General features: G+C 41.9%; 1 pseudogene; it reads left to right on the forward strand.

The window, feature by feature from the left end:
- Positions 1-620: 620 nt before the first annotated feature.
- On the forward strand, positions 621-1,174 carry LOC124244546 (ras-related C3 botulinum toxin substrate 1-like; annotated as a pseudogene).
- Positions 1,175-23,770: the final 22,596 nt, after the last annotated feature.

The following is a 23,770-nucleotide window of genomic DNA, read 5'->3' on the forward strand; positions in this document are numbered from 1 at the left end:
GGTGGCATCCCACATACAAAATAGAGGAAGATTGGCATGGATGTTAGCTCAGGGCCAATTTTCCTCACCAAAAATAAAGAAAGAAAGAAGGAAGGAAGGAAGGAAGAAAGAGAAAGAAAGAAAGAAGGAAAGAAAGAAAGAGAGAGAGAGAGAGATAAATACAAAATAAAAAGGCATTCCAATGGGCCTTATAGTAAAATTGCTATGTGTAAATGGAGCTGCTAGTGCCCTTCTGGGTGCACACACACTCACTGCCTGTTTCATGAAAACTGCTCCACATGCAAGTCTTGCCTTACTACTTGGAGTAATTGGTTCACACTGGATAAATCACTGTAGATGAAATAATCTTCCACCATTTACATCTCTCTCAAATTCTATTATTGTAAGTTTGTTTCTTTTAGGCTAGGGAGATATTCTGGTCTTAAAGAATCCCCACTGAGATGTAAACACAGGGTTTCTTCCAACTTTGGGTGGTGTCTGTTGCCAGGCTTCAGCTCTCAATCTGCTAAGGGCAAGGTGGTGTGGACACAGGCCCTGGCACCCTGAACCCGCCACTTTTTGCCTCTGTGCCCAGCCACAGCCTTGAGTCACCACACTGGCCCAGATGCAGGCCATCAGGTATGGAAGATGGAGCCGTAGGTAAAATTTGCCTACTGTTCAGTTACACCCTGTTGCACTTCCTGGATAATATATCCCCACTGCCTTTGATGACTATTCTGCTAATGGGATGGTAGGTAAAAAACCAGCGAATCTGGGTGTATGAGACAAGAAACTGGACAAGAAGATTATGACAGATTACACCCCATCCTATCTGCAAAAACACGTGTTCTTGATCTGCTTTTCCCTTGTGAGTCCTGCATCATTTTGCATATATCTGGGCAAAGTTACCACATCTGAAATGTGACACCATTTTCCCAACACTCATCATCTGAGTGGAAACTAAACATGATTTTAGGGATGATAAAGACCTGATTGGGAAATTGAAGGAGAAGAAGTTGACTCCCATCTCATAGCCAAAGGTTTTAACTACAGAGATCGGTGTTGCAAGATAATGTGCCTAGAATGTTCAGCTCTCACACAGCGGGGCCTTGAGACGTTTGATGGAGAGATTAGAACAGTTCTCTGCCCTCTGTCTGTCAAGAAGAGGAAGAGAAAGTGCTTGCTGTTCAAGTAAGGACAAAATACATAAAATTGACTGTCCTGTAGCTAATTCATTGAAGAAAAATAAAAGATACTAAGACAGACGAAATCAAGAGTGAGACAGGGATACAACAGATACAGAAGCCATTTACAACAGAATACTATGAAGTCTTGATGAAACGGCTGATTTTCAAGAAAATACAAATTGTCAAAATTCCCTTGGAAAGAAGCAGGAAACAAAAATAGACAAATAACCAAGAAATAAAAAAGGAGGATAAAAAAACGATTGTCAACAAGTTATCTCCAAGAAGGGCATTAGACCCGTAAGTTGTCCCCACCAGCTGGGCACAAACAGCCAAGAAATAGATAATTCCTAAGTTTATACCAAATATTCCATGGCATGAAAAAAAAGTTTTCCAAATCATTTTACAGAGCTAGCCTAATTCTGATACAGAAACCCCAAAATAAATAACACACACACACACAAATTACAGACTTACCTCTTGAATAAGCGACAGTTAAAGATCTTGACTCTGCATTTCCACGTCGTGCCACGTCATTCTCCCCCCTGCAATATTTGCTCCTCAAGGGCAGGGAGAGCACCACCCTTTATCCTCTGGGTTGTAGGGTCAGCAGCTCAGTGATAGAACCAGGATTGTCAACCTCGTTTTCTAGTTCTTAGCAACTCTCACACAAACCAGCATAAGATAGCAACCTGTTTGTCAATATTCATACTGCAAAATTCAAATAAGTTCAGCTTACCAAGACCTCAGAGAATCCTTTCAAGATAAACTCAGGTGAAAGAGGACACTTGCCAAAAAGCAATGCTTAATTTGTAATTGATTGAGGGAATCTGTAATTACCCCTGGCACACAACACAGGTGGAGAGAAACTGCCGTTTTCCCCACGATAAAGACCATCCTGAGTGCTTTGAGAACAATCCCTCCTCTGATTTCTAAGACCAGGAAAAAAATCTCCCCAAAGTTACGTTTTCTTGCTTTCGGCAAATGTTACACTTTTTAAGAGTTGGGCAGTCTTTTTCTTCTTAAAGCAATCAAACAAAAGTCATTTAAATATATTTCCCCTATTTTTATGTGGTTTAGTGATTGGCTGCTTCTCAGCTTATCAACCGACCTTCCTCCAAGGGCATGCTCTCAGTAACTCATCTGTTTATTTCTTCCACACGGTATCATCAGTCTAGGAACAAAGGGTTCCAGTGTGTGGGATGGGAGGAAAAAGAAGACCCATTGGCCAACGGTATATGAACACAGATGTGACCACCTCTCCCCTCAACCTTCCACAGCTCACCAATTTTTAAGATGAAAATTTCTAACTCTTTTTCTAAAGGAGTGAGTTTCTGGGGCCGGCCCTGTGGCCAAGTGGTTAAGTTCGTGCGCTCTGCTTCTGCGGCCCAGGGTTTCACCGGTTCAGATTCTGGGCACGGACATGGCACCGCTCATCAAGCCATGCTGAGGCGGCATCCCATATGCCACAACTAGAAGGACCCACAACTAAAAATACACAACTATGTACCGGGGGGCTTTGGGAGAAAAAGGAAAAATTTTAAAAAAAAATCTTTAAAGGAGTGAGTTTCTGAAGACCTGAACAATCGGACCCCAAGTTACTTCTTGCTGTGTCCCAGCCTCACTGGACACCTTGCAGGCCCCCAAGCTCATCACAGACTTTCACTCATACTACTCCCTCTGGCTGGAATGACTTTGATAGACATCTTCTCCTGCCAAGCTCCTACCCACTCTCCCAGGCCCGGATCGAATGTCACCCTCCCTGTGAAATCTTCCACCAAGCCATAAATAAGCACTCCTGTGTCCCCAGGCAAGCATCAGAGTCTGAGTGGAATTATAATTATCTGAATGTGACTTTGCTCCTCCTAATAAATTATAAGCTTTGTGAGGGCAGGAACCATATCATATTTGCATATTTGTGCTTGCATCCCCACTGCCCAGCTCAGGGCCTCACACAATGCAGGGATTCATTACATTTTTTGCTGAATTGTCCTGTTGAGTGTCTACTGGAGGCTCACTGCCTGACATAAACCAGTTGTAATTTGATGTAAAACTTGGTGTAATCAGAAGAACTGACAAGAACATCTTATAAAAATGGAAAAATGGAGCTCCTGAGGAGACAAATGGAGGGCAATGGTTTCTCAGACTGGCAAGGGGAGATGATACTCAGATCAAATGAGAAAAAGCCTGGGAAATGTAGCCATGGCCATCCTTAAGAACACTGTCTCTGCCCTGATTCTCCCATTCACCAATCGAATTGGTTTCCTAAGTAAACTTTTCTTAGGGGAAGATGGTTGGTGGTATGAGCCAATTGTTTTTGTTATCTATTGCTGTGCAACAAACTATCCCAAGACATGGAGGCTTAAAAATACCAATTTTTACTTGTCCTTAATTCCATGGGTCAGGAATTCAGAGAAGGATAGGCAGAGTAGTTCTTCTGCTCTGTGCAGCATTAGCTGGGGTCAGTTGCTCAGTGGCATTCAGTGAGCGGCCCAACTGAGATAGAAGTTCCAGAAGGCTCCATACACATACCTGGTACCTCAGTGCCTTCCGGTGGCCACATGGCTAACCTGGGCTTCCTCACAGCTTGCTTGCCTCAGGGTAATCACACTTCTCACACAGATGCTGGCTTCCAAGGGGGTGTGTCCCAAGCAGGGAAAATGAAGCTATAGAACTCTTGGGCCCCAGGCTGAGAAGTGACTCCCCATTCCATTAGTCAAAATGCGTCTCCTCTTGGATTAAAGAGGAAGAGAAATAGTCTCCATCTTTCAATGGAATGGAAGGCAAGGAATTTGTAGTCTTCTTTAATCCACCACACTTCTTTTACCTTGGACCTGATAAACTTTGGGTAAACCCAAACATTGACATTCTAGGCCTACCCAGATGGGACTATAAATCCTCACAGTCAGACCATTCTTTAGCATGAACAAATTCCTCATCACTATAATACCTAGTAGGTATATTTTACTTGACACATAGTATATGTTTCTGAAACATGCCTATACTTCAATATTTTGGAAAATGAATCACATTTTCAATGCATCAAAGGAGTTGGCTAGTTAAAGGAAAGACTATTCTTTTGCAGGATTTCTTTGCTTGCTTATCTCCAGGACAGTTCCAACTCTGCTCATCTTTACTCATTACAATAAAGACTTCCATAAATATGATACTGAAGATATTCATAAACATATTACTAAATAAGACTTAATTTTATAAATTGTGGGCATTTTCACATAAATAAAGTTCACAAAGAAGAAAAAAACTACTGTCAGAATTACCATAGATTTACTAACATTTTTGCTGACACCCCAGCACAGTTTGGAATTTGAACATTTGTTTTTGGAAAAGTCTGATAAATCAGAGACTTGTGGGTGACCAAAACGTCTTCTGAATCAAAGCCTTAAGCATTTGTTCAGCAGAACCTTAGGTGGTGGTTTTGAAAGAGGTTACTTTGGGAATGATGGATAAGAATTGTCATTTAATCTTTGCTCTCTGGCCACATAATAGCTAAATGCCCAATCTGAAAGTGCTACAGCTTGAGAGCTATGTGCTACACAGTTAATTAACCTAGATAGTACAAGAAAAAGCTAGAGTTTCAGGTCAATTTTAATTTCCTCAAAAGGACCAACCCAGTTCTTCACAGAAGCAGTGAAATCTATTTATCTCAATAAATTTTTGTGGGGTGAATTAGGGAGGTAATGCATGAGTAAATATATCACTCAAATATATTCCTCAATATGCTCTCAAGAAACCCACAGACACACTGGAAAATCCATTTAAATACACAGGGCAGTGGCAGCATGAATGAGAAAGAGGGAACAGATTTCAAAAAATATACTTAGGGGACCAAATCAAGATGTGGTGATCCAATTAGATGTGATGAGAGAGGAAGAGGAAAGAAACTTGGGAGCTTGGGTGACTCGGTTAGTGGTGCTGACACCAAGTGGGTTAAGAATCAGTGAGGCTTCCAGTGTCAAGTGGAAGGAAGAATAGCTCAGTGGGAGTGCACAGTACTCGCAGATATCAGGGGAGATGTCCAGCGGGCAGTTGCTATGTTTAAATCTGATGTTTGGGGGAGAGGTCAGAGTTAGAGGATGTAGGTTTCAGAATTATCACCTTATGTGGTAGTGATTTCATGAAAATGTCTGTAATTGCCCAGAGAGTGTGGAGAGAGAGAATAGAGTGGGGGCAGAACCCAAGGGAACACCAGCACTTACCTGGCAGGTAGAGGAAGGAGGGCTCCTTGGAGACAAGGAAAGGATAATCGGAAATATATAAGAAATACACAGAGTGAGGTATTGCGGGATCTAAGGGACCAGAATCTCTAAAAGGAAGGAAGGAGCAGCCCAGTATACATTTTAAACAATGTGTGAAATGAGGCTAAGAAGCTTCTCACATTTTAACACAGACAAAGAGAACTCATGGTCCAAGCAGTTAGAAAACATAGACTCACATCTGCCAATTAATTAGTACAATGACTTACGGAAAGTCCCTTCACTTCTCTGAGCCTCAGAGCTCTCATCTGAAAAACAGAAACAACAGTAATAAAGCCCATTCTACCCACCTCATAGGGTTATTCGAGTTTGATGAGAAATTGCCTGTGAAAGTCAACCCTTTGTGAACTAAAAAGCGTGTATTGATATAAAGCTATTTCTCAGTTTTGGTAGCAGATTCATGATTGTTAATAAATGCTTGAAATTAATGGTATATGAGAAAAGCATAAGCAACTCTGCATTGATGAAGCTCTTTAAACTGTAGACAGTTTCTCAGATCACTGAAGCGTTATTTTTCCTGAGAACTTGTAAGTCCTCCCCTACATGGGTGGTGAGGGACCCCACACTCTAGCAGCAACAGTGCTGGGCTTGGATTCAGGGTCCTCGACCCATCTCCGTTGTCACTGTGCACTGTGTCACAATCACTCGATTGTGATTATTTGATGCAGGTCTGCCTCCATGGTGGACTGTGAGCTCCTTGAAGGCAGATCACGCCTTATCCATTGCCCTTCTCTTTCTATCCGTAGCCCCTAGCACAATGCTTGGAACACGGAAGCAGCTCCATAAATATTCACTGAAACAGGAAATAAATGAATAGTGACTTCAGACAGTCATATAACCTTAACCTTATTATAAGAGAACAAAATTAGATTATAAGTTTGCTCCAGATCCTGACTGTATTAATATTTTCTTCGGACACATTAAGCAATACCAAGAAACACTTGACATATTATTTGGAATAGATAAATAATTATGAACATATATAGAGATGAAAGGTTAGAAGTATTTGCAATCATACATTTTTAGTGGGATCAAATCCCTTCAAGGATGGCATTTGAATAGTGTGATTTCAAGCTTCTATCATTGTTGAAGTAGTTGCCTCCATGAGCAACCAAAAATGCTAACAGCTTGGGCAGCCGGTGAAGTTCCAGTCTGGAAAAGACACTTGCCCTTATTTCTCCCACTATTTGGCTGGTTGTCCCTGAGCCCACCTGAATGTGTTAACCTTCACCTCACTCCACTATCAAGTGAAAGATACTTGTTGGTTCCAGTCCCAGAAAAACATACACTAAGAACCTTAAAAACAGGAGTGACTAGAGTAGAGGTGACATTGGCACCTGAGGATGGTACATCTTTGACCTGGAGTGGCAGCAACCTACACCTGACAACAGAGCTGCTGGAGATGTTGCTGAAAGTCACATGAGAACACGGACTAGCCATCGTTTTGTTCAGTTGGTAGGGCAGCAAAAACTGCAATTATTACTCATAGGGGCTTATTATAATTGTTGCAAAATATGATTGTGTTCATTGATTTCTATGACCTTACACTCATTCCTGATCTGTATAAAAATTTGCAGTTGAGGTGTTTTTGCCCCATACTATCTACACTCTTGGAAACTTGACAATAAGGGGTCCAAATTCAAGCCATACGTCACAAAAGGAATGAGTAACATGGGAGAGTAGTAGGCATGACTTCTGAATAAGTAGCCATGTCCAGTTTTGTGGGAAAAGTTTGATGGTCTTCATTTTCTCTTTTTGAAAATCCATTTCTCATGAGTTAGATCCCAGATATGCCCCCAGAGAGCCAACCAAGAGACATCCCTCCTCTAGTAAAGGCATCTCAGGAGCAGTTGGAGTCCCAGCATGGTCACATTTCAGCCCATCCATCTCGACAAAGGTCATCATGGGCCCAGACACCAGCATTCTGAGAGTTGCGGCCACTCTCCATCAATCTCCTTTGGCATCACGCTGTGTCTTGCTTGCCTCTCAGAGGTGTTTTCACCCTTCAGTTCAGAGGATGCTCTGCATTTCACAACTTGGATTGATCTGGTCAGCAATCAGCACATGATGTTTGTCACCCCTGCTTCAATGATATTATTCAAGTGCCAATACTGTCACTTTTAACTCTCCATTCCTGAGGGTTCTTATGCGAAAAACAACCCCACAGACAACGTTAGTGATTCACTTAAAGTACCCTATTTTCCTAAGATGACCCAGTGTCACAGAACAAAGCAAAGAGACAAAGAATAACAGGACCACTAGACAATCCATGAACTTTATCAGTGCCAGGGAAATAATCACCGAGAGAAACAATTCCACAGAGCTGCTTTAAATTGAAAAGAAAAGTGCAAAAAGGGTAAAAGATCAGCTTGGTTTCTGCATTGCTGCTTGTAACAAACTGGGCAGGCTTGCCTGGAAAGCTGTCCAATTTGACACCTAGAAATGTTTTTCGTCTGTGAAATTCTCTATGTAAGATTCATGGTTGACCCCAAGACACACAGGGAGAAGGACACTAACTCTTCAAATAATGTTGCTACTAAATCATAAATGGGGCTTCAAAAAGTCATCACCTCAGGACCCTAATCAATGAAACTTCCTAATTCAGAGCACATCATCAAAATAAAAGCTTCATCTCTTAGGGTGGCAATTATATCCTTGGGTTCACTGTGCTGTTGTAATTCATTTTAGTATCCAACAGGTTTCAGGTTGCATTTTATCAGAATGCAGGCTCTCCTCATACTGTGTCACTTTTAAGGCATATTTTCAGGTCACTTTTAAGTCACCAGGTAGCACATTTCTTGATTTCTTTTCCAATAGTTATTAGATGCTAACTCTGAGCCAGGTGCTATACTGGATTCCTCCTTGTAAGCTATCACGTCAACCTTGATGACCACAACCCTGCAAGAGCATCAGCCTCCTCACCTTTAGAGTTGATGAAACTGCGATTCATCAGTGTTCAAGTTCAAGGTCACACAACAAATGCAGATCTGTATCCAAACCTAGGTCTCACTGCCTTAAAAACCCATTCTTCCTCTTGGTGCCCCTCCCGAACGTTAAGTGTCATCTTCTCAATACGAATTGTCTCCTCTCCTTCCAGCCTCCTTTTCTGAGGAGTCAAGAAGGAAGTGAGAACCTATTCCAACACAATTCTTTGGGCTGTACTTCAAGTTACCTGTTTCAAGAGCTCCCTGCCAACTTATTTACTCCGCTGTTTTCTCCCATGCACCGATCACGTTCACAGAACAATGTATAAGACTGGTGGAGGCCAAGGTTCGGGTGGGGAGGAATCAGCAAAGATGCCAAACTTGCTCTGCAACCTTTCCCCAGAAGTAGAAGGTGATGGGCAGTATGACTGAGGAGAGCATTCTCAGTACCCCAGGGGAGCGAGTGACCACTGCTAGGCGGTGGGGGAGTCCAGGGGGAAGATCTGGGTTGTAGATCCTGAGGCTCCACCGGGTCCCCCTACATCTACCCCTTCCTTCTTCCTCACCTCCACACACAACTGGAGTGCTTGCTGCAAGGTAGAGTTAATGCATGCTGTATTCTCTAACAGACCGTATTTCCCAAGCCAAAAATCAATTCACCTGTTCTCACAATAGGACAGAGTATTTGAAATTGAAATAGACTTAGAACCTGAGAATAAGCTCCCCCTATAATCATAGTCATTTTCTGTGAACTCCTTATCTCTGGTCACCAATATGCCTATAGCTTAATAGGTACCTAATTAATTTAACCTTTTCTAAATTTTATTTTACTACACCAGTAAACTCTATTCATATATATCCAGACTTCATTTATTTTCCCTTATCGAGGCTGTCAACGTTAAAGTAAATTAAAGGTGACATTACCTGATAAGTATATTATAAAGTACACTTCTACATTACAAAAAGTGTAGCCTAACTCTCCCCAGAAAACTCTATTTACTTATTTATGAGAGAAAACTCACATTATCAACTCCACCTTTAGGGCGAATGGCATATACTCATAGCTTAGCTCAAGATGACATATGGACGAATATTCTCAAATAGAATGTGATAACTCAAAACACATCAATTGGAAACAATTTGAAGTTCTCTTGTCAATTATAATAACTGGTTTTCTTAAGCAGAAGTCTCAACATATTTCACACTCTGCTTTGTAAAGTAAGAATTCCAGTGTCTACATTTCACAAGCATGTGAATTGCAAATAAACAACATTTCACTCACAGTGCCCAAGGTTTGCTCTATACTTTAGCTCAAAATTTTTCACAAACTTTCCTTGTTATCACTAATTTCTTCCATGACAGGAGGATCCAAGGATTTAGAGCATGGCATGTCAGAACTAATTGGGAGCTCAAAGACTATGTCGTCCAGTCTCCTCATTTTATTTAATTGCTTTATCGGTACTATTTTCTGATTGTGTTGATTGTTCAAAGACATTCTTATTATACACTGTTCCCAACAGTGGTTGTATCCGTGGAGATGCTTTCAATTGTAAGTAACAGAAAACCCAATGAAAAGTGGCTTAAACCGTGAGAAAAATGTTTCCTTATGTAGCAAGAAGTCTGGAGGTGGTCAGTTCCCAGGAGCTGGCTGCTCTGCGTCTTTCCACTCTGCCACGCTCAGCGGGTTGACAAAGCCCTCCTTCATATTTGCGAGTTGGCTCTAGCCATTCCAGATGGTACATGCAGACATGACATCCAGCAAAGAAGGAAGCATTCCTCTCATGCTTCTCTGTATATATTTCAAGGGAGACATTTCCCAGAGGCTTCCTGTACACCACCCACAATCACCTTACTGTAATCAACATTTGCCTCTAGGTCTGCAGAGGGGTCTTTGAAGCTCCTGTAATCCCAATTTCTTAACAAATGCGGTGTGCTACTAGGAAGGAAGAAGGGGGTGGTTGCTTTGGGATAAATAATCAATAGTTTCTACCACAGGAGTCTACCAAAATAGTTCACCTTGCTGTAATTACCTTAATATTAGTACGAGTTTGTCCATTTATGTCCGTTCAACCTCCCGAAAATTTTCACCTCTACAGCTTGCTCATGCTTCCAGATTTCTAGGAAGCCTACTAGAATTTTCGACATACTTCCATCTTCTATCCTGAACCATTTTTCTCCTAGGAACTCTGAAGGGTAACTAAATACAAAATTATGTGTTATTTGTGGGCCTGCCTACGGATGGCACCTCCACAATCACACAATTCTGGAAGAAAATCTCCTTGATTTTGACCCTTCCACAAGGAAACACACATATGCACTGTTACCAAACAAAATTCAAGTACATTTTAAAAATCTTATTGGCTTCATTCAATGATTCATGAATTGGGCAGCATCCATCTAGCAGACAGAAAAGAGCTCCAAGGAGCTATACACTTTTTTAGGCAGAAGGGAACAGGAACCAGGAAGTTATACTAGGCAAAAAAGTGGATTGGCTACTGCAAGTTTACTTTCCTTTAGGGGATGGCAGGTTACCTAACTAATGCTGATTAGGTGATTCCTGAATGACCGGTTTAAGATTCCATTTCTGGAAGAGCTGAAACCTTAATTAAGTCTCAGTTTGGTGATGTGGAGCTTAGCACAAGTGACTCCATTGGAGCTTGTCATCTTGTTTCTAACAGCATCCAGATGCTACCCATCCAGGAATGATGGAGCAGCCCCCCAGCCCAACATTTCCTGGACACAACTTTTTTCAGAATGTGCATACTCACGAAGTTAGGAAGGTGAACACTGTTGCTCTTCACATCATTTCTGTGCTCACAGAGTCCCACCAAAGAGAACTAGAAGAGAAAACCATCCACTCCGATCTGTATCTAACCAGACTGGTGTCGCTGATTCAGGTGTGCCTCATTCTAACCTGCTCTTGCCTCCCCTACACCTGATTTGTGTCACTGGGGCACTTGAGCCAACAGTCTTCTCCTAGTTAAGATGTGAGTCAGCTCTAGGATTTTCAGCTATTTGTTTTTCTTTAGTCTTGACCACAGGGAGAAATGTAGGATTTGGCTGGTGAGACTATAATTGATAGCCAAGTGGTCATCAAAGGAAAAAACCTGATAGCAGGGAATGTTGTCATAATCTGTCATTTATAAACCCTGTCACTGTGTTAATTGCCCTTAGAAATCCATTATGGTCCCCACCAGCAGCATTTGCTGATGAGCCAGGGGTCAGAGCTCCCTTGGGCTGCTGGGAAAGTGAAACATGCTGAGGCTGCAGGGGGGGTGGGGGGGGGGGTCAAGACGTGCTCCCAGGTGCAAGGGCTTGAACTTCATTAGCCCTTTCCCTGTGGCTGTTTACACATATGTGTGTGCCAAGACCGTGTAAGCCTCAGGAAATTTCCACCTAAACCTAAAGTGAGAGCTTCCCAAAAAGAATGATGGAGAACAGCATAATAAGATTACATGGAGAGCCTCATTCTGGGTGGGGGTTCATTCCAAATCATCTACTTGCACCCAGTTTCTTTCTTCTGGACCCCATATGTGAGATCCCCATAAAATGCACAGAATGTCCTGATGACTCTGATTTCAGGCATCTGCCATTTCAAAGCTTCTTTTCCATTTTCACATCAATCTCTGCCACAGCCACACTAGAGGGCACTTCAGCACCACGTTCACTGCGGACCAAGTCACTGGCGCAGGTACTGGTGGTACTTTTAGGTGGCGGGCGAGGGGTGGGGAGTTGATGGGGATGATGGGAGGGGTGTATTTATTTTAACACATCTTCGATAAACCCATCAATATTTGAGGAAGCTTCTGAGTCAGACTTTGGGGACCAAAACCTTAATTATACAATATAATTGTTGTTAATGGAACGTGTACATTTCAACCCAGCAAGACTGGTGGTGTTTAATGCCAGCATGACATATTTCCCAAATCGTTCTCTTTATTTGTATAAATAGGAAAGAGGCAAAAATTGCATCAGCTCTCTGCATAATGAAGAGGGAGGGAATGTGCAGCTTGTGCTATGGTGGCCAGATGCTCTTTTATCTCTTTTCAAATCAACATGCAGAGCTGGTGGTCCTCAAATAGAAAGCAGCTTTCCTGAGGGATGGCAGCACTGTACGTTTGGAATGATAACATTCTATAAATAAATAAAAAAGATTATTAAGAACGCTGTGTAAATCTCCTAGTCAAACACCCCTTCAAGCAACCATCATCAGTAATTCGTTTGGTCCCTTAATCCCACTGTATACAAATACACAGCATAAATACAGTATTTAACAAGCACCAGAGAAAAGGCAGCACTCTTGCAATAAAGACTCATTCAGGAAGAATGAACATTCCTTGCCTCCAGTCTTGTTAGCTGCCCTCAGATTTCAGTTCTTCCTTTGATTCTCCTGCCTGAACGAGACATCCACCTCACATGAAAGAATCGCAGGTAAAACTGCCTATTGAAATAAAACCTAAAAATATTAACTTGGTTCCCACATTCTTTTGGTTCCTCTTCAGTGAACTCACAGAGTATCCACTAGAAACCACATCACAAGTGCAAACATCCATGGGCTTTCTTAAGCCATGACACTCCAATGGGGTTTACACAGCATCAGAGGCAGAGAAGAAAGCAGATCCAATGTGGGAAACAGGCCAGTGCCCAGTTGTTTCCTCAGCCCAGCTAGTGCCCAAATACAAGGACTTCCAGTATATAGTTAAATGAATTCAGCGCTTTTTTCCTTTCTCCCTCAGCCTGAATAATGGAAATAAGATCACCCAGGTGCCACCAGGAGGATGTGACAATTAAAGATCTTCTCAGTGAGAGGCCATTTCAAATCAAGCTGTCAGGTCAGCATTCCAACATTACAGGTTTATTTCTCTTCATGCCAGTTGGTGGGTCAGAGAGGAAAATGGACCCCTGAATCCATCTCCATCAGGGACACCTACCACCAGGAAATGCCCTCAATCCATTCCTCTTTACTTCTTTGAGACTTTCCATTTCAGTCAAGCCCACCACGCCGGGGGCTTCCAGGCATTCCAGTCCCTCCTCTACCAGGTTCAAAGACATGACGTGATCAACTTGAGGACCAGCCCTGAGGGGAACTCCAGGGAGAGTCTGAGACTCCAAGTTCCCACTGTGGAAGCCAAAGCCCAGGCCAACTCAACCCCTTAGATCCTCAGCTCAAGATGATAGGGCCAAAGTGCTTCCATGAGGGAGACATTTAGCAATCATGATCTAATACCTGATTTTTCAGCTATTAGTTAGCAAAAGCTGGTTTTGAGAAGTGTCTGATTCTGTTTTTCTATGATCTTTGCTACACCCAGATTTTAAATCCAATATGGTAGAAGACAGATCTAGAAACTGCATTAGTTTGCTGGGACTGCCATACTACAAAATACTACAGACTGGGGGGCTTAAACAATAGAAATGCATTTTCTCATAGTTCTAGAGGCTCGAGGTCCAAGATCAAGGTGTCAGCAGTTTGGCTTCTCCTGAGGCCTCTCTCCTTGGCTTGCAGATGGCTACCTTCTTGCTGTGTACAAACCTTCCTGGTGTCTTTGTGTATCCAAATTTCTTCTTCTTATAAGGACACCAGTCAGATTGGATCAGGGCTCACCCAGATAACCTCATTTAACCTGAATTACCTCTTTCTAGGGCCTATCTCCAAATAGAGTCACATTCTGTGGTACCAGAGCTTAGGGCTTCAATGTGTAAATTTGGAGGGAGAACACAATTCAGCCCATAACAGAACCTTCATATTTCAGGTAGCATCCAAATGCTTCCCAAGCTTTGCCCGAAAGGAAATAGAAGTGCATCTAAGCCCTGATTTTAATTCTCTGTTGAGGCCATTGTATTTTTCATAACATAACAATAACATTTAATGAATATCACAGAGATTAAAATAAGAAAAAGAAATTGCAGTCACAAATCAATTCCTAATAAATCTCCTAAGGATCTTGGAAATTCAGCCACTCAAAGCAAAGTTTTCTCCCCTGGTTTTAAAAAAAATGGAGTGGGTTTTGTCTGTCAGGTTTTTTGGAGGGGAGAGTGGATTGTTTATTACGATTGTTTTGTTCTTACAGTATTTTCTGTATGGCACTTTCTTGATTGTTTCTTGTTACTTATATTTATTGCATTTTTATAACAAGAATTGCTTCTGTCCAGGTCTCTACAGGACACCTTGTGACAACTTGAAAAATATTCACTGGTAACTGTCTGCTCTCAAGTTGAATCAGGTGGATAAGAGGAAAACGCTTATGTGGAACCTTTCCCGTTTGACAAGCTTGCCATGAAACACAACCCCTGGCTTGTTTCTCTATTTATTTCTCCCTTTAATAAATGTGACAGAGCAGTTTGGAGTATAAGCATTATGGATAAATAGGAAAATTACTGCTCCAGACCTCAATTAATTACACAAAAGCCATCCCAGAAGTCTGTCTCCCATGCTCCATGCCTGAGGCTTCAGCAGCTGCTCATGGAGAGAAGACTCCCTGAGGTGTCTCCGGCCCTGGCCTCATTCTGGCCAGGCTCAGGGAAGGATCCTAAAGCCCAGTAGATCCAACTGCCTGCCAGGGTGCCACCTGGCAGGGCTGCACTCTGTGGGGGCACTCTGAGACATAAAGAAATTTTTGTTTACTGTAAACTAGGCAAGAACTACAACATATGATGTTCTCTGTGCCTAAAATCCCCTCTGTATGTGTGATTTTTGAAATTCAGGTAAAAAGAATGGAATTTTGGTCAAACGTGGTAAGTAGAATTTATACATTTATCTCTTCTCTCATCCAAAACCTGAACAAAATGACAGTGAAAGAATTAAAAAGATATAAACCCACAAGTCAAAGAGAACTGAAGAGGTAACAGCAGTAAATGAGAACCGTCAACATATTTGGGGGGAATAAAAAGGAAGGGAGAAATGGCAATTACCTCAGCAGAGTGGAAGAAGCTATAACCCAAGAATGTGCAGGTGCATCCCCAGAACCCTGGAAAGGCTGGGCATGTGGACACTGCAGGCTCCTCCATTGTTGGGGGTGAGTCTTGGGCATAGAGCAAAAGCACTGAGTGAAAGTCTGCGTATGCACTATATGTATGTCTCTTCCCCATGAAACACCAGCGCTGCTCACTGGCCCCCACCATCCCTGCTCCATCCATTCCAGGAGGACAAGGATGTATTCTTCAGAGAACTTGAACCAGAGGATTCAGACTCAGGTAACAACAGGCAGAGCAGATGGGGAGCCAGGTGCTAGGCTGAAAACGAGGCACTTACAGGAAAGCCTGTTTTGTGATCACCTTTCCTATCTCTGCTCCCAGAACATAAGTGTCTGGATGTACACCTCCCAGGCAGGAACATAAGGAATAATTCTCCAAAGAGACTGACTAGGCCTAGAGAAAAGATCCACAGAGATTCCACTTAAAATACTCTTCATCAAGTAAGCCAGCTCTTCTCCTGACAACACTCTCTGAGGGACAAGCTACCCCCATGCACACAGAGTTTCCTATTGGCTTCTTATTGCATCAGTTCTTAACCATAATGGACAAAGATCACCAGACATTTGAAGAAGACCTCAAACACAAAAAAAGAGAACTAAATAAGCATATTTATTTTTTAAGGAGCTAAGAAAACACAGTAGAGAGAGCAGAAGAAAAACTAAATGAACAAAAAAACCTACAATCATTATCACCAGAGAGTTTTGAGAAAGTATTGATTCATGAAACAAGATAGGATACAATAAAAAAGAATAATCAGAGTGCAAAAGAAGAGTTTGGGCAAGTAAATATATACTACCCAATAGAGAAAATATTCAGTAGAATACTTGGAAGATAAGATTGAGTAACTCTGCTCAAAGAAGAAATGGACAAGAGGGGAGAGAAGAAAATTGGAGGACCAACCCAATGTGTCCAACGTCTGGAATTCCAAAAACAGAAAACTGAGGAAATAAAGGAGTGGAAATAATCAAAGAAGAGTTTTAATTTCCCAGAACTTGAAGACTGGGATATCTCCGGAGAGTGTCTAGCACAGTATATATAAAAACAAAAACAAAAACAACGAAACACCAAGACAAATACCATGAAATTTCAGAATACCAGGTATAGGAATGGTCTTAATTTTGCAGAGAGAGAACCCATCACAAAGGAAATAAAACTGGCATTGTGTCTCTTACTAGCAACACTGAGGCCAAATGACAATATGGCGATGGCTTTGACGCTCTGAGGAAAAACAATTTCAATCTATACGAAGCCAAGTTCCTAATCAAGTATAAGAGTAGAAAAAGAAATTTTCAGATAGATAAAAACTAAAATACTATACCTTCCAGACACCCTTTCTCAAGGTGTTAGTGCTTAACTGGTGTTAACTGGAGTTAGTGCTTCACCAAAATTCTTCCTTAGTTATCATGAAAAAACAAAATTGGAATCCAGGAAAGGAGAGAGGAGAAAATAAATCCCAGGAAATTGTAGAAGAGGAATCCTAAGTCAAGTGGGCAATGAGCCTGGAGAGCAACCAAGGGAGACCGCAGGGGTTTGGAGAAGAGTCTCCTAGCCAGAGGTGGGCCGGGAGAATTCTCGATTATCTGATATACCTAACTTGTGGAAAACTGCACGAGAAACATTTTACACAGCTGTCAGAGGATTTGAGGAAAATTAGTAATAGGTTCGTAGAATACTAAGCAAGTGGGGGAAAAATGTAATTATTAACTTCTGGAGAAAAAGTACAATAAACTAAAGCTAAGTATAGTACGTATTTGGCTCAGGAGTGAACAATATTTGCATAGCCACAATAAGGTAAACCCTGAATATGACTAACCTAGGGTGCTCTAAACAGCTGAGAAGAAAGGGAGAGGGGAAGGGAGTGATCACAGAAACACTTCCCACCATACTCCAAAGTAAATAATGTCTAAAATAGGTAAATCAAGAATTAACAATATTAGCAAGTTATTTACAGATAAGCAGGTACAAAAGAAATGAGCTCAAAGAGCTAGAAGCAGTTGCCGATGGAAGAGAGAGAATAGGGGGTAGGGAGAATTAGAGCCTGGGTGCCACCGGTTTTGATTATAAGCCTTTGGTGTATTGACTTTTTAAAATTATGTTCATATAGATTACTTTAACAAAATAAGAAAGAATGCTAGACAGATGAATATATAGAAATAGGTAGGCGAGAGAGAGAGAGGAGAGTGGATAGGGAGGTAAGAAGGTTGGAATAAATAATCAGGAAGACTTCTGTTGAAACTGGAAATGATGAGGGGAGACCCAGGCTGAGCCAGGCATGGGTGCTATTTTGTCAGAAATGGAAGATGGACACTGGGGAATCAGGCAGAGAGAAATTGCTTTTTAGATTATGTAGGAAAGATTCTGGCTTGGACTGAGAGAAAAATAACACTGGAACTAAGGAAAATGTACTGACTTCTGGGAGAGTTTGGCAAAAAAGAACCTGAGATGGTTGTGAGCCAACTCCACATTGTCCAACTGAAGGGGACACTGTTCACATCAGACCCCAGGGGATTGGTGCTCCATGCAGTTGTGCGGGTGTGTACACCAGCCCTGCGGATAGACACAGAGATGCAGGATCTGAGTTTTCCTTCAACTGTACTTCAACTCTTTTCCATTATATTTGGTCCTTGTAATCATCTACCTGTGTATAGCTATATCTGTTAACTGTTCAGACTGTCAGCTGTGAAGATATGCTGCCCTCAAGAATGACATTGGTGCCTTAGTCTTGAGAAGATTTGCCACTAGGAGAGATCATAGACTACAAGCCCCAAAGAAGTTCTTAAGTCCTCAGGTAGTAGCAGAAGAGTCAGCCAAAGCGGATAGCCAGGCTTGGTGTTGGGTCTCACAGCCATTCCCTAGCAAAAATGAGAGATCTCAGGCAGATCACTTACCCCAACTGGGCGCCAAGATGAGGAGTTAGGCTAAATAAACTGTGTGGCCCGCTCCAGCTCTGAACTCTTAGCTGTGTCTAAATTATACTCTCCTGGAGGTGGAGGAGCTACAGCTGCCTCATGGACAGAAGTCTTCTGACACGGTCACTCAGTTGGGTTACCCCATAGGTTGGGTGCCATTTACAATGTTTCAGGTTCTCTTGAGAGGCCACCTCTTCATGCCACAGAGGTCAGTCTACTGAATTTTCAATATGTACCTTGAGTCAGGCCAAATCAGATTTCCTCTTTTCATGTTTTTTCCTGATTTTAATAAATTCATAGTGAAGAGCTAGTCATAAACCTCTACTGGTCATTCTGGAACAGGTATTTCTCTGGTTAAGGTTGTCACATGGAATCCTTTGGAGCATCCCTCTTTGTTGTGCCGTTTGAGCTGGAATACAGCTAAAGAGATTTTTATCAATCCATGATCAGTATACAAGACAACATTCCACAGAGTTGCTAAAAGTTCCAGGTTATGAAAAACAAAACACATAGGGTTTCTAAGTGCCCTTAAACTCAGGCTCCAATCCTTTTGGTCCATTCATTCTTGGCTGAGTTTGTGGAACTCCATTTATTATAAGCAGTTTGTCATTCCACTTTTCCTGAATAAGATAACCAAGACTTTCTGCAATCTGATTCTACATTTTTCTTTTAAGCCTTATCTGCATCGTGCTGTACACAAAATGGCGCCTCCCTAAACATGACAATCATTTCTCATCTTCACCTTTTTTCTCAAAATTCCAAATTCCCGGAAAGTTTCTCTTTTACTCTATATTCAGAGTCCTTTGCAACTTTTCTAATACAGTTCAGATCTCCCCCTGTCGCATATAACTTCCCTGAACCCTAGTAGCTGAAGAGTTAAGTTTCAAGGCACTTATCCCCTTTAGCCTTGCACATTGTGTATAAGCCTTCCTAGCTCTAATAAGATCTATTACCTCACCTTGAACATTACTTCATCTTTCCTCTACCTCTGCTAGTCTTCTCACCAAATAAAAGTGTCTTAAAGGCAGGATATACATCTCGTACTTCTCTGTTCCTCCTACTGCAATGAGTACACACCTCAGTAAATACTCTTTTATCTTATTATTATTGTTACTGAATAAGAACTGTTTCAGTAGGAGACATCCACCATAGTTTACAATGGATGTGAACAACACTCTAACTTTTCTTCAACACAGGATCATTTTTGCTCAACATAACCAGTCACCCATGTTTGAAGACTTTAGCTGCCAGGAGCCCAGAGTTCTGGGCTTAGCATCCTCTTGCTTGACCCTGGCACAGTACTGGCCAGTCGGAGAGGCAGGATGACAAGAGACACGTGGAGCATGGTGGTTAACTGCAAAAAATCTGGAGCCAGATTCCGCTTTGAAACTCTGGACAAGTTATTTCACCTCCTTGTGCTTCTGCTTCCTCCTGTATAAAGTTGGATAATAATATTACCTATCTCATAAGGTTTTTATGAGAATTAAATGGCTTAATAACTAAACACAGAAAACTGTGAACATTGTCCTACTTGTAGTAAGCACTCAATAAATGTCAGTAAATATTATTACCTTTTTTTAAACCTGGGTCCAACTCTGCATTTATCTGACTATTCTCTCCCTCAGTTCTCTCTCCCAAAAAGCCTCTTTTGTGGCTCTTACCCACGTTTATGGCTCTGTTATATTTTACGGCTCTCCCTTGACGGTAGAATACTGCACAGGATGCTGAGTGACAACCAGAGATGATCCAAACCTCAAGTGCCCTGAGCAGACAACTTCCTTGGCCTCCCTCACTGGCAAGCTCCATATGAAAGATTTTGCCTTCTTGGCACAATGAAAACATTTCTAATAATAAATGTGAGGTTTCTATAAGAAGATAATGGTAAAAGCGTGATGGTTAAGTGAGATGAAGCATTTTTATGGATGTGAATGACTTCAAAGAATAGGCTCTACTTTCCACTGTTTTTGTAGAAATTCCAAATCTTATACCCTTATTTGTTTCTTCGGGTGCTTGTTAACATTGATCCTAACACATGAGTCTCCATGTTTCACCAAATGTTTCTTGTTGGTTTCCCTTCATTCCATGAGGCGGGGTGGACAGGCTGCTCCTGAGAGAAACCTGTCCCTTGACCATCATAAGTATTGAGATTTGTACACTGACCAACCTTTTTCCCCTGGGATTGAGATTTATATATTGAATGACTTTCCCCCTGGGGCCTTTAAGCTGCTCTGCACACTTTATACTTAGCCAGGGTGGGGGCAGGCTGCTGAGACTGTGGTCAGTCTGTCTGCAGGCTGCAGCCCTGTCACCAGGAGCCGCTTTCACTGGACTGTCATAGTAACTGTCAGTATAAGACGAGAGAAATGATGCAAGAAAATAGCTATGTACTCAAAAATCACAGTATTCAGCCAAGAGTCTAAAAACCATTTGCTACCCTAATGATCATCTGGTTATTTGGTTAATTGCCAGGGAAAGAAACTTATATTCGGGAGACGGGGAGGAGGGAAGAGAGAGACAGGGAGAGGCACTCAATCTCTCTGTGTCTCAGAGAGAGGACTTGAAGAGTTAGAGGGAAAATAGAACAGAATAAGCCCTGGGAAGCCTCATACATCGGCGACAGGCCACACGCAGCCACTGTGTGGAGAGCTTTGATGGCTCTATTCTCGAGCAGCACGCCAGACCTTGAGCTGCGGGTCTGGGTGCGCAGCAGCTGCGTTCTGCCTCTACCTGCTGCATCCGGGAAGATCTGTCCTTAAGGTGCCCGTGAGGTCACATTTTCACGAACTGCGTGAACAATTGATAAGTCGTCAGTCAGGAAGTGAAGATGTTCACAGGTTCAGACCTGAAACTTGGTCCTTAAAATGAATTGGAGGCATCTGGCTGTTTTGCTGTCGGTAGGTAATGATGCCGCCGCGTCACACGCCCAGATGTGATTCTACATTTCTGCAGCTGTTCTGGTGGGACTTTCAACACCCAGAACGTCTGCTGCTGGGACTCTGTGGTACAACTCTCATTCCGTCTCTCTGGGTTCTTATTCTTTTCCCAGAAAATGTACTTTCTTTCCACTCGGTATTTTCCTATTTTCCAAAGGTATTATTCCTAGCAAGGGGATACCCACCAAATTCTATGTAACGTGCAAGAGAAATCCATATCATCTTCAAAATTCACAGCCAAACAGAGGGGGTGTGACACTAATTAGTTTTATGAGGTTTGATGAGACAGAACATTATAGCCAAGTGAAGAATTCATACTTTATGGCACACATAGAAGAAATGGCTATAATGAAGTCACTTCTGTGTGTTAAACACAATGGTCGGGGGAATGCCTTTAAAGTCCAAAATGTTTCTCTCTGGGATTTTTGTCAGCATCAGCAAACCACACACAGAAAGTGCTCCCAATTCTGCCTATTCAGTAGGTAAAAGACCCTTTTAAAGCATGATTCCACCAACATTTTAGGTGATATTATAAACTTCCATAATAATTTTGAAGAGCAACAGGAAAAAATCGTCATAAAATACTCATGAACTTTGACCCCATAATTGCTGGGAATTTAGCCTAAAGAAATGATCCTATATATGGAGAAGTCTTATATATAAAGATGCTTACCATGGAATTTACTACAGTGTAAAATGGATTTGATCTACTGTCCCCAAATATGGAAATAGTGAAATAAATATGGTGTCTCCACTTTCATGGGATACATGGCAAATCAATGGGAGGGACTGAAATGTTCCAGCTGCTCAGGCAGCAATTAAAAAGATATTTACTGAAGCTAATAATAACATGGGAAATGCTTCTGACATACATTAAGCAGAAGATTAAAATACAAAGTTGTTTGTACGTTATGCTTTGAATCATATCAAAACTCAGCGTTTGAAAATGACCCAAAGTAATTGCTCTAAAACTATCATAGCTATTGTGCTTGAGTGGGAGAATTATAGGCAATTTTCTTCTTTTCTCTATTTTCCTAATTATTTATAAAAGGGTTATATTACTTGAGTCAATAAAAAGATGAAAAACACATCCTTACAGTATGACCAAGACATGAAATCTGTCTCTTGATTTCCAGTGAGTTTGAAGAAAAACCACACCAATGGAGCCCGAGGCACATCAGAAAAAGAAATCTGGAGCTGGCAGACTTCACATGGAGACCTGTTTCTCCGTCATAATCCCAGCTCTCTGCCTATTTTCTCCAGAGTTTTAAATCCAAAGTGAAATTAACCCAAGATTCTGACTTACATCTGACAAGAGTTAGAAATACAGTAACAGACTATAAGAAAGGCAATCCTGTATCACATGAAAGCTCATGAATAAGCACATATGGGGAGAATTATTTTTCTTAATTCCAGTGATTGAAAAACCTTGGAACAAGGCTCCTTTCCTCGGTTCCACCAGGTAACTTTTCCAAGTCTATGAAACTTGGGAAGGGCAAATATGGCCCTTCTGGCTCTCCACATCCAAGGGTCTTTGCCAACCTCATAGTAAGCCTGGAGGAGAAAATAGATTCCACTAATATTACTTGGGGCCTACTCTTTCCCTTATTTTTAACATTCCTCTCAAATTTTAAAATACTACATTGATTTTTTTTAATATCCCCAAATAAATTGCCATTTCTTAGCATTTTGGAGGACAGCTTTAATTTAAGAGTGAAAAGAGATGATTGAGGGATACTAAACTGATCAGTCTCAGGATTTCTCTGGGAAATGCTGACCCAGCCTCATGCACACCATTATAATTCTTTGATTTCCTGTCACAGCAGACAGTTCAAAAACCGAAAGTAAATAGGAGACGTGGAAAATCAATGTGAGGTGCTGAATTGTTCCAGCTGCCGGGGTCTGTTAATTACATCATAGTTTTATGGAGACTTTCAGCTCAGACTTGCCAAATGCCCACATCTGGAGGCCGTTGCCTGCCATCCTGTTGGGGACGGCTCTTCTCCCCAGGCATGTCAGTTAACTGCAAAAGGACAAGCTACCCCAGGAAAGCCTGTTTGTACAGACCAACTCTCTGAGGCAAAATCCAGATGATGGTCGTGTCTTCCGTTACCATAGAGATAAGAGGTGCTGGGAGCTGAAGAAGGGCCACTCGAGAGGCAGGAAGCGGGTTAGTCAGTATGCACAGTGTGAACCTGAGGAAAATGAAAGTCTGTTCTACTTGGGTAGCCAGGCCTTGGTGGGCTGAGTGGGAGAGAGCTGAGAAGAGATGAGAGACCACAGGGAGCAAGCAGAGAGAAACAATGCCAGCGAGCGAAAGGACAAGGCTTAAAGCTGTGTGAAGTGCAGGCCACCGGGGAGCCACAATGGATTTCCAAGACAAAGTCCTTTGAGCAACTATTCTCTTGCCAGGCCCATAAAAGGAAGCTCACAGCGTTATCACGAATTCGTGGATTATTTCAATAAAGTCCCTTCCACATTTCCTTGTAATTTAGTCCCTTCCAACAGCCTTTCTGATATCCCTTCCTCCTCTCCATCCCATATCCTTTCCTTTTTCTTCTCTCACATCCTTCCAGAACTTCCTGAGTCCCCCTT

This window comes from Equus quagga, chromosome 9, assembly GCF_021613505.1.
Source record: "Equus quagga isolate Etosha38 chromosome 9, UCLA_HA_Equagga_1.0, whole genome shotgun sequence".
Lineage (NCBI taxonomy): Eukaryota > Metazoa > Chordata > Mammalia > Perissodactyla > Equidae > Equus > Equus quagga.